Here is a 15,443-nt window from a genome sequence, read left to right on the forward strand (position 1 = left end):
GCTGCAATGTGGGTAGCTGATTTAATTTTGGGCCGAGCCAAAGTAGCTTTGTTTTGGTCTCATTTGTATAGTGAGAGCCTAGGATTGGAGGTTCCAAATACATGAAGAGATGTTCTCAGAGAGATTGGTGAGATTAGAGTCGGTCTCGAGGAGCACAAGAATGTCATCGGCATAAGTGTAAAGTGTTTCCAAGGGGGATAGTTGGGAGGACATATAAATATTGAAAAGAATCAGGGATAGAGGTCAGAGTAGGAGAGGGAACATAAGAATTTTCAGAACCAATCTAAGACTGTTGAGTTTATGCCAATTTCAGAGAGTTGGATAATTAGTATATCATGATGGACAATGTTGAAACCTGCAGAAAGGTCAAATTGAAGAACAGCAAACTTATTGCAAGAGTGAAGTTGTTGGACCTTTGAGATTAATGAGGCCAGTAGGGATTTGGTGCTGAAGCCATGTTGGTAGGATAGGAGAATGGAGAATCTCAAGATAGGATGAGAGTTGGGTAGAGATGGACTCCAGCATCTTGGGCACTAGCTGGATGGTGTGGAGGGGTCTAGATCAGCTTTTCAGTAGTGGGGATAAGGCGATGTGTCCCATTTCAGCAGAAAATAGGCCTGAAAGTAGGGCAGAATTTATAAGTTTGGTGAAAGATGAGATGGCTTGTGTGGGAATTTTCTCATATAGGTAGGAGGTGAAAGGGTCCAAGGTACAGTTGCAGGATTTCAACTTGAGGCAGAGTTTAGCAACCTGGGAATTGGATATGAGCTCAAAGGCAGTCCAGGATCTGTCTACTATGATATGGTTGGCGATGGTTAGTGTACGGTTAGAGTTGGTGGGCACAGAGTTGTAGGAGGGTGTTGGTGGGAACGATAATCATAAGGTAGTGACTTTTGTTGAAAATTTTGCTAAATTGTCAGGAGGAGGGGACTATGGAGTCATTTTTGGAGGATATGGAGCACCAGATGTTAAAGTATTACTTTGGTTGTTGGATCTGGAGATTGTTACCGTAGTAGTTCTTCCTTGCTTTTTTTAGTTCAGAATTGTTGGACTTGATATTAATCCTCCAGGACTGTCTGTGGGGGGATTTAGATTTTAAAATCTGAAGGCAAAGAGACAAAATACAAAAGTTGAAGGGAAAGGAAAAATGCAATACAAAAGTTGAAGAGCAAAAGACAAAAAAGTTAAGGAGAGAAAGCTGCAAAAGGTGGAGAAGAAAAAAAAAAAGACACGAGGCAAACTTTTATTGGTTATACACTAAAAAAAGGAAAACAGACTTTCTGCTGAGTCTGGTTCTGGTGTATTCTGCATGGATGCTTCCAGAGCTGCAGTCCGGCATCAACTGCTTCAAGACTTCCTCCTCTAATTCTAGCCACTGCAAGAAAACCTACAAACAGAGAAGTTCCTTTAACTTTGTTTTCCTGTGTGCACACGATACGATACATTTAATTTTATTCAAATGACATTTACCTGAGAAGCTTCAGTAGGTTCCTGCACAGAAAACAATTAAAATTAACAAAGACAATACAAAAGAGAGTGAAGACAAAGGTCAAAGGAAACTGAAAATGCTTACCCGAAATACTCCCGCATGCTGCTTATCTGCAAGACAAAAAGACAGTGTCAGCGTTATAGAATTTAGAACTACATTCAATTAAAGAAAGACATAAAAAGTTGAGCAGAGATAAAATGAAAGAGGGATGCTTACCCGCAATACTCCCGCATGCTTATCTGTAAGACAAAAAGATGGTGTCAGCGTTTTAGAATTACATTCAATAAAAAAGTATAAAATGTTAAAATGACTACCTTATGTTATTTAAAAAGGCAATAGCTAGAAACAAAGAAATAAGGCGTACCTTTTTTATTGGACTCGCTCGCTCTAACTCGCTCAATAAAAAAGGTTCTGCGTTATTTCATACATAAATTTATAACAGAATACAAACCGTCCTCCAAAAAACCCCCCAACAAATCAGCATTGGGAAGCAAAGGAGACTATGGACTCTGAACAATTGCCTTTTAAGTAGTTTCCTAAATTTGCCTCTCTTGTGTCCTAAACCCGCCCCAGCTTTAAATTTTATATTTGACTATCTGCAAAACTTCAAGACATAACAAAATATATAAATTATGCAAAGGCTCTATCGCAGACATATTGTATTAGAGAAGTGTGGTGAAAGGCAAACTTTGGAAAACATTTTGTAGTTGCCTTTGCTTCCTATTGCTGATGATCCCCAAGGATTTCCCTTCTGTTTTATAAATTTATGTCAACCAGAGAAAACCCTCTTAAATTGTATAGCCAATAGAAACTTAGTCAAAGTACTGCTAGAATTGGCTAAACCCCCTTTAAACCTGAGATGAGTCTAAAAATATATTTGCTGAGAAGACACTGGAGTAGAGATCAAAGACATCAGTATGAGCCCGCCATAAATCGTGGAAACCTCTGACTCAGGTCTAAATGAGAATTGCCTCATACATCATAGTCTATAATCGTCTCCCGTGAACAAAATAGTTATATTTCCAAGTGAGAAAATACAGGCTTAACACTCGGGAAGGAGGTAAAGACATCAAATACCCCTTCAAAGACTAAACCAACACAACTACAATAAGTAATAATAAATAAGGAAACTATGTGAATGGCAATCAGTGATTTACACATGCGAGATTTTAAATATTAAATTTTAACAATACATACATAGACATTGACATTAATAAATAAATACATATTATCCAATAAAATTAGTGCAAAATATCTAATAAATAATTCACTGAATAAATATGAAATCTTATACAAATATATAAAAGCAATGTATGAAAGAATTGCGTAAATATAAGAAAGGACCCTGAGAACTTAATTACTATAAAGAGATTATATACTCATGAAAAGTGCCTGTGCGAAAGTTCCTGTCTAAGATAGCAGCCAATTCTAATTAAAAACCTTAAACATCCACTAAAAGTAAAGTGCAACTGCTAAAGTGCAAATGCTGAAACACTAAAGTACAAGTAATACCACTCATAACAGGATTGCAACAGCTACTAAAGCACCAACACTGCAAAATATTACTGGGGTCCCAAACCATTACTAACCCCCAAACATACACACACTACACCACTCAAACCATATACATATCGCCACTCGACAGAGCTCTGTTTCGCGTCTTCATCAGGAGCAGGATACAAATAAATTGATGACCCAGTGGAAAGACAACAAATTTCTCAGGAAATCTGTCAAGTCATGAAAAAATAAATTGATGCAAGTCATAAAAAATAAATTGATGACCCAATGGAAAGATAAACAACAAATCTCAGGAAATCGGTCAAAAGTCATGAAAAAATGAAAATGAACAGTGTGTATGAATCAAACGCTAGCGTTGTTTGATTCGTACACGCCGTTCATTTTCATTTTTTCATGACTTTTGACTGATTTCCTGAGAAATTTGTTGTTGGTCTTTCCACTGGGTCATCAATTTATTTGTATCCTGCTCCTGATGAAGACGTGAAACGGAGTTCTGTCGAGTGGCGATATGTATATGGTTTGAGTGGTGTAGTGTGTGTATGTATGTGTTTGGGGGTTAGTAATGGTTTGGGACCCCGGTAATATTTTGCAGTGTTGGTGCTTTAGTAGCTGTTGCAATCCTGTTATGAGTGGTATTACTTGTACTTTAGTGTTTCAGCATTTGCACTTTAGCAGTTGCACTTTACTTTTAGTGGATGTTTAAGGTTTTTAATTAGAATTGGCTGCTATCTTAGACAGGAACTTTTGCACAGGCACTTTTCATGAGTATATAATCTCTTTATAGTAATTAAGTTCAGGGTCCTTTCTTATATTTGCACAATTCTTTCATACATTGCTTTTATATATTTGTATACGATTTCATATTTATTCAGTGAGAATTATTTATTAGATATTTTGCACTAATTTTATTGGATAATATGTATTTATTTATTAATGTCAATGTCTATGTATGTATTGTTAAAATTTAATATTTAGAATCTTGCATGTGTAAATCACTGATTGCCATTCACATACTTTCCTTATTTATTATTACTTATTGTAGTTATTGTGTTGGTTTAGTCTTTGAAAGGGTATTTGTTTGTGGTGTCTTTACCTCCCCTTCTTGAGTGTTAAGCCTGTATTTTCTCACTTGGAAATATAACTATTTTGTTCACGGGAGACGATCATAGACTATGTGAGGAAATTCTCATTTAGACCCGAGCCAGAGGTTTCCACGATTTATGGCGGGCTCATACTGATGTCTTTGATCTCTACCCTGGTGTCTTCTCAGCAAATATTATATTTTCAGACTTTCATCTCAGGTTTAAAGGGGGTTTAGCCAATTCTAGTTATAAATTTATGTAACATTATGTAAACCGTTTAGGTTTTTATTGCTATAGAAATTTAATCTGATAGTTACTCAGTCTTTAAATAAATAGATAAGAGGAACTAAGATAACACCTTTTTTACTGAGCGAGCGAGCCCAATAAAAAATGTTTTGCCTTATTTCCTTGTTTGTTTATCTACTGCCTATTTAAAGAAGACCGATTTTAAAAATGTCTATAGCGATTAAAACCTAAATAGTTTACATGTTACATACATAAGTTTATAAAACAGATGCAAACCATCTTCAGAAAAAGATAATAGCCAAAAGAGGCTTGTAAAAACTAGACGATTGCATTTAAAGTAGATTCCTACCACATTTCTGTAATACGATTGTATTTCAGAGAAAGCCTCGTGCAGATACAGCCAAAATATATAAAGATTAGCTGCAGTGGATCTGCACAAGGATTCAATACATAAAAAATGTATGTTGGGCAAAGGCTCTCATATTATATTACAGAATTGTGGCTATAAAGGCAAAATTTACCCCCTATTTTACAAAATTACAACTGCAGTTTTGTAAAAAGAGTCCTTAGGAACGTACTTAAAATGCAATAAAATATGGCTAGAAGCTAACTTGGCTTCAAATCGAGTCAACGGGTATAATTCCATTAAAGTCAGTCTTCTTCAAACAGACCATATAGAAATAAAGGAAATAAGGCAACCCCTTTTTTACTGGACTCGCTCACTCACTTTACTCACTTACTTGCTCAATAAAAAAGGTCTTGCGTTATTGCATTCATTTCTATCTATTGCCTATTTAAGGAAGACTGACTTTCATGGAAATACCTGTTGACTTGATTTAAAGCCAAGCTAACTTCTAACCGTGTATTTTAGAAATTTCTATAGTGGTGAAAATCTAAACAGTTTAAATTAAACAGAACCAAACGATCCTCTGGAAAATCAGCACTACCCAAAAAAGGTTTGTACAAACAATGATGAACAAGTTCCCGAAACAGCAGAAAAAAAGAAACTAAACAATTGCGTTTAAGTGGACTCCTACCTCATTTCTATAATACGATAGGTAACTAAGAAAGCCTCTACCCGATTTATACATCTCTAATGTACTGAAGCCTCATGCGGATAGATCTCAAAAATTTTTAAAAAATACCGACTTAAAGCTAGGATGGATCTACATGAGGCTTCGGTACATAAAATGTATAAATTGGGCAGGGGCTCTTGCTCACGTATCTTATTACAGAAATGTGGTGAAAAGGCAAAATTTAAGCAAATTGAAGAAATGACTTAAAGGCAATTGTTAGCAGTTTTTCATCGCTATGGAAATTTAACACAAGTATATGGCTATAATCTAGCTTGGCTTTAAAATCGACTCAACAGGTATAGTTCCATTACAATCAATCTACTTTAAATAGGCAATAGATGGAAATAAAGGAAATAAGGCAACCCCTTTTTTACTGGACTCGCTCACTCACTTTACTCACTTACTCGCTCAATAAAAAAGGTCTTGCGTTATTTCCTTCATTTCTATCCATCGCCTATTTAAAGAAGACTGATTTTAATGGAACTATACCTCTATCCTATAGCCATATACTTTAATAAAATTTCCATAGTAATGAAAACCTCAACGATTTACATAATACATACATAAATTTATAAAAAACAAAAACAAGCAATAAGACAGTAGCCAAGAGGCTTGTACAAACAATAGTGAAAATCAGGAGTGTCCAACCTTTAAGCTTCCCTGGGCCGCATTGGACGAAAAAAGTTTCTGGGGCCGTGCAAATGCTGCAGCGAGATGGAAGAGTGATGGTAAACACCAGGGGGGGGTGGGAGTGGAGGAAAACACTGCATCGCCCTCAACCGGGGCCGCAGGTTGGACACCCTGGTCAGTAGTATCATGAAGCGACAATATCTAGAAAAAGGCCAACTATGAACAATTGCGTTTTAAGTAGCTTCCTCAATTTGCCTTTCACCGCATTTCTAAGAGAGCCTCTGCCCGGTTAATACATTTATGTACTGAAGTCTTGTGCGGATCCACCCCAGCTTTAAGTTTATTTATATTTTTGGGCTCTATCTGCACGAGACTTCAGTACATAACAAAAATGTATAAATGAGACAGAGGTTCTCTTGCTGAAATATATTACAGAAATGTGGTGAAGGCGGCAAATTGCGATAACTGTTTCTAGCGTGTGGGAGCTGTGCCGAATGGCCTGCGCTGCTCCCGACACTCATACAAACTCAATGAGCGTCGGGAGCGGCTCAGGCTGTTTGGTGTGGCTCCTTGAGCTAAAAACTGCTATCGTGGTTTTGTAACAGGAGACCTTCGGAAACTACTTAATGCAATAAAATATAAGACTAGAGGCTAGCTTGGCTCTAAATTGAGTCAACAGGTATATTTCCATTAAAATTAATCTTCTTTAAATAGGCGATAGAAATAAAGGAAATAAGACAACCCCTTTTTTACTGGACTCACTCACTCACTTTACTCACTTACTCGCTCAATAAAAAAAGTTTTGCGTTATTTCCTTTATTTCCATCTATTGCCCATTTAAAGACTTTAATAGAAATATACATGTTGACTCGATTTAAAGCCAAGCTAGCTTCTAGCCATATATTTTTAAAATTTCTATACTCATTAAAATCTAAACAATTTACATATTATACATCAATTTATAAAAAACAGAACCAAACAAACCTACAATTGATCCTAAAAAAACAAAACCAGCAGTAGGAAAATAAGGCTTGTACAAATTATAAAAAAAATTCCCAAAGGTCAATAGTCAAGAAGCATCAATATCTAGAAAAAGGCAACTATAAACAATTGCATCTTAAGTTGTTTCCTACCCCATTAGTGTAATATGATGTGAGCAACACAGCTTCTGCCCGATTTTTACTTCTCTTGTATAGTGAAACCTCATGCAGATAGCTCAAAAAGAGCCAAAAAAACCAAAAACCTTAAAGCTGGGATGGATCTGCACAAGACATTGGTACATAAGAGACATATCACATATTACAGAAATGTGGGTGAAAAGAAATTGAGGAAACTACTTAAAGGCCTTTTTGACCTTTGAGAATTTTCATCATTCTTTGTACAAGCCGCTTTGGACTAGTGTCTTCCTATTGCTGATTTTCCTGATGATTGTCTATTTACTTCTATTCTGTAAATGTAAGTAACATTATTATGTAAACTGTCTAAATTCTCATCACTATAGAAAGTTTTAAAATATACAGCTAGAAATTAGCATCGCTTTAAATCGAGTCCATGGGTATAGTTCCATTGAAGTCGGTCTGCTTAAAATAAGCAATAGATAGAAAAAAACCAATAAAGGAAATAAGATAATCACTTATTTTACTGAGCGAATTAGTGAGTAAGTGAGTGAGCAAGTCCAATAAAAAAAGGTATTAACTTTTCCTTTATTTTTTTAATTATATCTATTGCCTGTTTAAAGAACACCGACTTCAATGGAACTATACCTGTTGACGCGATTTAAAGCGAAGCAGACTTCTAGCTGTATATTTTAAATGTTTCTATAGCGATGAAAACCTAAACGGTTTACTTTAATAATGTTACTTACAATTATAAAACAGAAGCAAACAAACAATCCTCAGGAAAATAAGCAAGAGTGAGACAATAGCCTCGTACAAATGATTGTGTAATTCAGCCAAGAGCTGAAGCAAAAAATAAAGTTTCACTTAGCTTTTGGGTTGTCAACAGGAACCGACGTAAGCCGTGTAAGATTTTTCCAGGAATCCAGAAATAAAGGACATCTCATTTCTATACCGTTCAAGTGATAGAGGTGCGCTGTGAAAAAAAAAAACCAGAACCAGTGTCAAACAAATTGGAAAATTTAAATTACATAAATTATATACAGAAGCAAAAAAAAAAAAAAAAAAAAGTACATCCTTAAAGTATCAGTACTAGGAAGATAGCCATAAAATGCTTGTACAATTATGAAAAAATTCCCAAGGCTTAAAAGTAAAAAATCATCAATATCTAGAACAATTGCTTTTAAGTTCTTTCCTACTGCATTTCTGTAATATCATGTGAGCGAGAGCACCTCTGTCCGATTTATAAATTTCTTATGTCCTAAACCCTCATACAAATAGAGCTCAAAAATTTAAAAAATAAAAACTTAAAGCTGGGATGGATCTGCACAAGGCTTTGGTACATAAGATATGTATAAATCACATATTACAGAAAATGTGGTTAAAGGGAAATTGAGGAAACTACTTAAAGGCCTTTGACCTTTGGGAACTTTATCATTCTTTATATAAGCCGCTTTGCGCTATTGTCTTCCTATTGCGGATTCTTTGTCTGCTTCTATTTTATAAATGTAACTAATGTTATTATGTATACGGTTTGAGTTTTCATCGCTATAAAAAGTTTTAAAATATACAGCTAGAAGTTAGCGTCGCCTTAAATCGAATCGACGGGTATAGTTCCATTGAAGTCGATCTGCTTAAAATAAGCAATAGATAGGAAAAAACCAATAAAGGAAATAAGATAATCACTTATTTTACTGAGCGAATTAGTGAGAAGTGAGTGAGCAAGTCCAATAAAAAAAGGTATTAACTTTTCCTTTATTTTTTTAATTATATCTATTGCCTGTTTAAAGAACACCGACTTCAATGGAACTATACCTGTTGATGTGATTTAAAGTGAAGCCGACTGCTAGCTGTATATTTTAGACGTTTCTATAGCGATGAAAACCTAAACGGTTTACTTAATGTTACTTACAATTATAAAACAGAAGCAAATAAACAATCCTCAGGAAAATGAGCGAGACAATAGCCCAAATTGGCTCGTACAAACGATTGTGTAATTCGGCCAAGAGCCGAAAGAAAAAAAATAAAGTTTCACTTAACTTTTGGGTTGTCGACAGGAACCAATGTAAGCTGTGTTTTGAAGATCTTTTGCCAGGAATCCAGAAGTAAGGACAGCTCATTTCTATACCGTTCAAGTGATAAGAGCTGCGCTGTGAAAAAAAAAAAACAGAACTGGTGTCAAACTCATTGGAAAATTTAAATTATATAAGTTACATACAGAAGCAAAAAAACTGAATTGATCCTTAAAAAATCAGTACTAGGAAGAAAGCCATGAAATGCTTGTACAATTATGAAAAAATTCCCAAGGCTTAGCAGTCAAAAAACATCAATATCTAGAAAAAACTATAACCAATTGCGTTTAAGTTCTTTCCTACTGCATTTCTGTAATATCATGTGAGCGAGAGCACCTCTGTCCGATTCATAAATTTCTTATGTCCTAAACCCTCATACAAATAGAGCTCAAAAATTTAAAAAACAAAAACTTAAAGCTGGGATGGATCTGCACAAGGCTTTGGTACATAAGATATGTATAAATCACATATTACAGAAAATGTGGTTAAAGGGAAATTGAGGAAACTACTTAAAGGCCTTTGACCTTTGGGAACTTTATCATTCTTTATATAAGCCGCTTTGCGCTATTGTCTTCCTATTGCTGATTTTCTTTGTCTGCTTCTATTTTATAAATGTAACTAATGTTATTATGTATACGGTTTGAGTTTTCATCGCTATAAAAAGTTTTAAAATATACAGCTAGAAGTTAGCGTCGCCTTAAATCGAATCGACGGGTATAGTTCCATTGAAGTCGATCTTCTTAAAATAAGCAATAGATAGGAAAAAACCAATAAAGGAAATAAGATAATCACTTATTTTACTGAGCGAATTAGTGAGTAAGTGAGTGAGCAAGTCCAATAAAAAAAGGTATTAACTTTTCCTTTATTTTTTTAATTATATCTATTGCCTGTTTAAAGAACACCGACTTCAATGGAACTATACCTGTTGACGCGATTTAAAGCGAAGCCGACTGCTAGCTGTATATTTTAAACGTTTCTATAGCGATGAAAACCTAAATGGTTTACATAATAATGTTACTTGCATTTAAAAAAGACAGAATCAAACAATTCTCATAAAAAAATAATAAGTTTCACTTAACTTTTGCATTGTCGACGGGTACGTCACTCAAGTTTCACAGATCTTTTTCCAGGAATCCAAAAAGTGAAGACAGGTCATTTGTATAATTTTCAAGTGATAGGTGCACTGTGAAAAAAACCAAATTGGCGTCAAACTCATTGGAAAATTAAAATAAAGAAATTCATAGTAAAGATGCAAAATGAATTAAGGACAGGGGAATACCTATCATACGCAACCTTCACACAATGAAACAGTCATTCCTGCACTGCTCTTTCCTTTTTATAATGGACCAAAAAAGCAGACAGATTTAAAATGAAGAATCAGAAAAGGACCGACAGCCTTGGGAGGTGACACATCACCGAACCTCGTATTCCCTCGCTCCATTTCACTACCTAGTGAATATTCCCACCCTAGAGGGCCTAGAATTTGCCACAAGCACAAAGTCATCCTCATCCTACTCTACAGAACCCCCCTGCTCCCGAGCAGAAGCCCTAGAATCCCTACTCAAATTCCATCAGCGAGCTAGCCATCTCCCACAAACATGTGACCATCCCAGGACACTTCAACTAAAATTCCAACTGCAAATCAACCCCCATCGCCTCCCTTAAACTCGCCTTCCTTTCTGCACTAGCTTCTCCATTCTTAACCTTTACTTAAGTCACTGTAAAATCTTTTGACTGTCTAACTGTATCCCACTGTGAATGTTTGCTTCTAACCCATTCAGAGCTACTAGGAGGAGGGGATAACAAACAAATTAAATATTTGCCACTTCCCTCCTTACCTTTACATTTCTGCCAAAGCCAGACATGCATCCTCTTGTCAGAAATCCACAAAGGTCAAACAGAAAACACCTCGTCTTCCTGCGTAAGACCTAGGCAGAATACATACATGAAGTTAAAAGAAACCATGGAATCCATACCCTAACAAAAAGAAGAAACACCATATTCCAATATGGCAGTGCAGCCAACTGCAAGTCTTAGACAGGATGTATGCCCAAATTATTTGCTCAAATGTCAACTCTTCTATAACCATTAATTCCAGGCATAATGAGATTACAAATTTAAGGCTACAATTTCATGATCTACAACTCAGGTTGATAAAGTACCGCCTCATTTTGAGAGGGGGAGAGATCAGAATAAGCGGATTGTGGCCTCTAGAACTCCCCTACCTCCTCTTCTACACAATCTGGACGCAGTCCAATTACATTAGTGGGAAGAAATTTTATGATCGCTTGCGACACAGCTGTTTAGGACTTTAGAGTAGACCACCACAAAGTGAACACACACCAAGGCAGTGTACACCAAGGCAGTGATCAACCCCCCCCCATAGCGGTGTACACCAAAGCAGTGTACACCAAGGCAGTGATCAACCCCCCCATAGCAGTGTACACCAGGGCAGTGATCAACCCCCCCATAGCAGTGTACACCAGGGCAGTGATCAACCCCCCCCATAGCAGTGTACACCAGGGCAGTGATCAACCCCCCCCCATAGCAGTGTACACCAGGGCAGTGTACACCAGGGCAGTGATCAACCCCCCCATAGCGGTGTATACCAAGGCAGTGTACACCAGGGCAGTGATCAACCCCCCCATAGCAGTGTACACCAAGGCAGTGATCAACCCCCCCATAGCGGTGTACACCAAGGCAGTGTACACCAAGGCAGTGATCAACCCCCCCATAGCGGTGTACACCAAGGCAGTGTACACCAGGGCAGTGATCAACCCCCCCATAGCAGTGTACACCAAGGCAGTGTACACCAGGGCAGTGATCAACCCCCCCATAGCAGTGTACACCAAGGCAGTGTACACCAGGGCAGTGATCAACCCCCCCATAGCAGTGTACACCAAGGCAGTGATCAACCCCCCCATAGCGGTGTACACCAAGGCAGTGTACACCAGGGCAGTGATCAACCCCCCCATAGCGGTGTACACCAAGGCAGTGTACACCAGGGCAGTGATCAACCCCCCCATAGCGGTGTACACCAAGGCAGTGTACACCAGGGCAGTGATCAACCCCCCCATAGCGGTGTACACCAAGGCAGTGTACACCAGGGCAGTGATCAACCCCCCCATAGCGGTGTACACCAAGGCAGTGTACACCAGGGCAGTGATCAACCCCCCCATAGCGGTGTATACCAAGGCAGTGTACACCAGGGCAGTGATCAACCCCCCCCATAGCAGTGTACACCAAGGCAGTGATCAACCCCCCCATAGCGGTGTACACCAAGGCAGTGTACACCAGGGCAGTGATCAACCCCCCCATAGCGGTTTACACCAAGGCAGTGATCAACCCCCCCATAGCGGTGTACACCAAGGCAGTGATCAACCCCCCCATAGCGGTGTATACCAAGGCAGTGTACACCAGGGCAGTGATCAACCCCCCATAGCGGTGTACACCAAGGCAGTGTACACCAGGGCGGTGATCAACCCCCCCATAGCGGTGTACACCAAGGCGGTGATCAACCCCCCCATAGCGATGTACACCAGGGCAGTGTACACCAGGGCGGTGATCAACCCCCCCCCCCAAAGCGATGTACACCAAGGCAGTGTACACCAGGGTGGTGATCAACCCCCCCCCCCAAAGCGATGTACACCAAGGCAGTGTACACCAGGGCGGTGATCAACCCCCCCCCCCCAAAGGGATGTACACCAAGGCAGTGTACACCAGGGCGGTGACCAACCCCCCCCCCCAAAGCGATGTACACCAAGGCAGTGGTGAACACCAAGGTAGACCAACAAGTAGTTAACATCCTAAAGTAGACCACTGCTGTTCTTATGGAAAATCTGCTCAGCCAAAGCCTCCAAATATTCCTGTCTTCAGTAATAAATTCCCACTAATGTAATTGGACTGTGTGCGAGTATATAATGTTCCTAATACTCTTATGATAAACACTTATCTTTCCCAGCACTGTGCAGGATCGGTCCATGTGTCTTTCATACACACTGGCTGTTCTTGTGACAAGTCCGCTCAGTCAAAGCCTCCAAGTATTCCTGTATTCAGAAAAATAATTTTTCAATAAACACTTTTCAAATATTTCAATTCATTTCTATCCATTTTTAAGAAATGCGTTTCCCCAAAAATAAGACTCATTCATTTTGAGCCCAAAAAAGACACTAGATTTTTCCCATACACAATGATCATCTCTTCCTTCTTCTCCACCCCAATTCTTCCTATTTCCTTTCTATCCCTCCCTCCCATCCCTTGTGCAGCAAAACCCTTCCAGCTTTTATCCCTCCCTACCTCATGTAGTATCTTTCTATCCCCCCGGTCCCAATGGCCTCATAATCTATTTAATGTAGCTTGGGCAATGGAGGGATGAAGTGATTTGCCCAGGGGTCATCAGGATCAGCGTGGGTTTGATCCCAAAGCCTCTGGATGCTGAAGTTGTAGCTTTAACCACTGCACTACACTTCTAAAAATTTCCTATTTTAAAAATGCAGCGTGGTCCCTTTTGAATTGCATGGCTTCCATCTTGTGTATAATTCGATTCTCAACTCCAAAGTTCTCCTTGACCAATCACTGCCAACCAATTTACCATTTGGGAGTCAGGAAATTCTTACCCGACATCCTTCCTGTAAAATTTCAGTGATCAGGTAACTCGCATCCTAGGAATCCCTGCAGTACAAAACAAACTAAATATGTAAGTGAGGGAAGGAAGGACGTGTTAGGACTTGAGGGAGCACAAACAGGGTCATGAACTTGGAACACACAATGAAAGGAAAGAGTGAGGGGTGCACAAGCCATAATATGGAAGAATGGAGGGAGTGAGGAAAAGATGATGAAGACACAGACAAAGAGAGAATTATTGGTCACGGGGAGAGGAGTGAGGTAGAGATGTATGAGCGCGGAGAGAAGGGGAGAACATACTGGGCCGAGGAAGCCTCCCGCACTTTTTCTTTTTAACTACAGAGGGGGAGGGTATTAATGAAGTGCTAGATTAGCCGTGAAGGGGGAGGAGAGCTTATGGGGCCAGAAACAGAGAGAGATGGTGGGCAATAGTCTTAAGGGAAAGAAGTTGGACTTGGGATGGTGTGGAGGAAGAGGGAAAGATACTTCAAGGAAAAACTGTTGGTAATAGAAAGGGAGATATGGTGGACCTGGGGAAGGGATGCAGGCAGGGGGAGATATGGGATGGGGCATTTGGGAAGAGGAAGGAAGAGAAGTTGGATCTGGGGATGGAAGGATAGGAGAAATGTTAGGTCTGTGGATGGAAGGCAGAGATACAGCATCAAGGAGGGGGAAGGGAAGAAAAACATTGGACTGTGGGGATAGAGAAGCAGAGAAGAACCCTTAGGAGGGCAGGAGGGAAGAGCTGGGAAAAGAAGATGCTAGGGGATGGAAAGAAAGGGATAGGCAGTTACAGCCTGAGGGGAGAGGGAGGGGGATTCTGAAAGTGGTGACCCATGTAGATAAGGTCAAAAGGGAGATGACAAGAAATGAGCAGTGAGTACAGTGGTATTAATATGGTAATGGGGAGTAGAGATCAGGAAAAAGGAGGCTGGGAAAAGAGTGAGATGGGAAATGGAAGAGCTAGGGATAGAGAAAAGATGGAAAACTGAGGTAGCGGAACATTTAAAAAGGGTGAGAAAGGCAAAATTTGAGTGGAAAGAAGCAAAAAAATAAAGTTAAGAAAGCTGAAAGGGAAAAATACATTGGACATAGGCATAAGGAAAAACAATGGAATGAGGAGAAGAGAAAATAAATGGACAGCAGACACTAGAAACAGACTTAGTTAAAGATGGGCAAAATGCAAAAAGAAACTAGGACCGAGATGATGGAAAAACAAAACATCCAGACAAGGTAGAAAAAATTGTTTTAATTTGAATTTAACAACTGGAAATTCTTACCTGCCATCCTTCCTGTAAAATTTCAGTCGACTCCTTTCGGTGATCAGGTAACTCACATTCTAGGAATCCCTGCAGTACAAAAAACAAACAAAATATATAAGTAAGTGAGGGAAATAAGGAAGGAGGATGTGTTGAGACTTAAGGGAGGGAGCACATACAGGATGAAGGAAGGAGGGGCATGAACTTGGGACACAGAATGAAGGGAAAGAGGGAGGGGAGCATGAGCCTTAATATGGAAGAATGGAGGGAGTGAGGGAAAGAGATGCAGGCGAGAATAGAAAGGGAAAGATGGTGCACATGAGATGAAGAGAA

At 39.0% G+C, this 15,443-nt stretch overlaps 1 long non-coding RNA gene across 1 annotated transcript; it reads right to left on the reverse strand.

Annotated features, from left to right (window-relative positions):
• Positions 1–1,152: 1,152 nt before the first annotated feature.
• LOC117350011 lies at positions 1,153–1,916 on the reverse strand. The gene is made up of 3 exons (XR_004537223.1): positions 1,706–1,916; positions 1,471–1,599; positions 1,153–1,387 (listed from the first exon to the last, which is right to left on the reverse strand). It is a non-coding gene; the product is annotated as an uncharacterized LOC117350011 (long non-coding RNA).
• Positions 1,917–15,443: the final 13,527 nt, after the last annotated feature.

This window comes from Geotrypetes seraphini, chromosome 16 (genome assembly GCF_902459505.1).
Source record: "Geotrypetes seraphini chromosome 16, aGeoSer1.1, whole genome shotgun sequence".
NCBI classification, from domain to species: domain Eukaryota; kingdom Metazoa; phylum Chordata; class Amphibia; order Gymnophiona; family Dermophiidae; genus Geotrypetes; species Geotrypetes seraphini.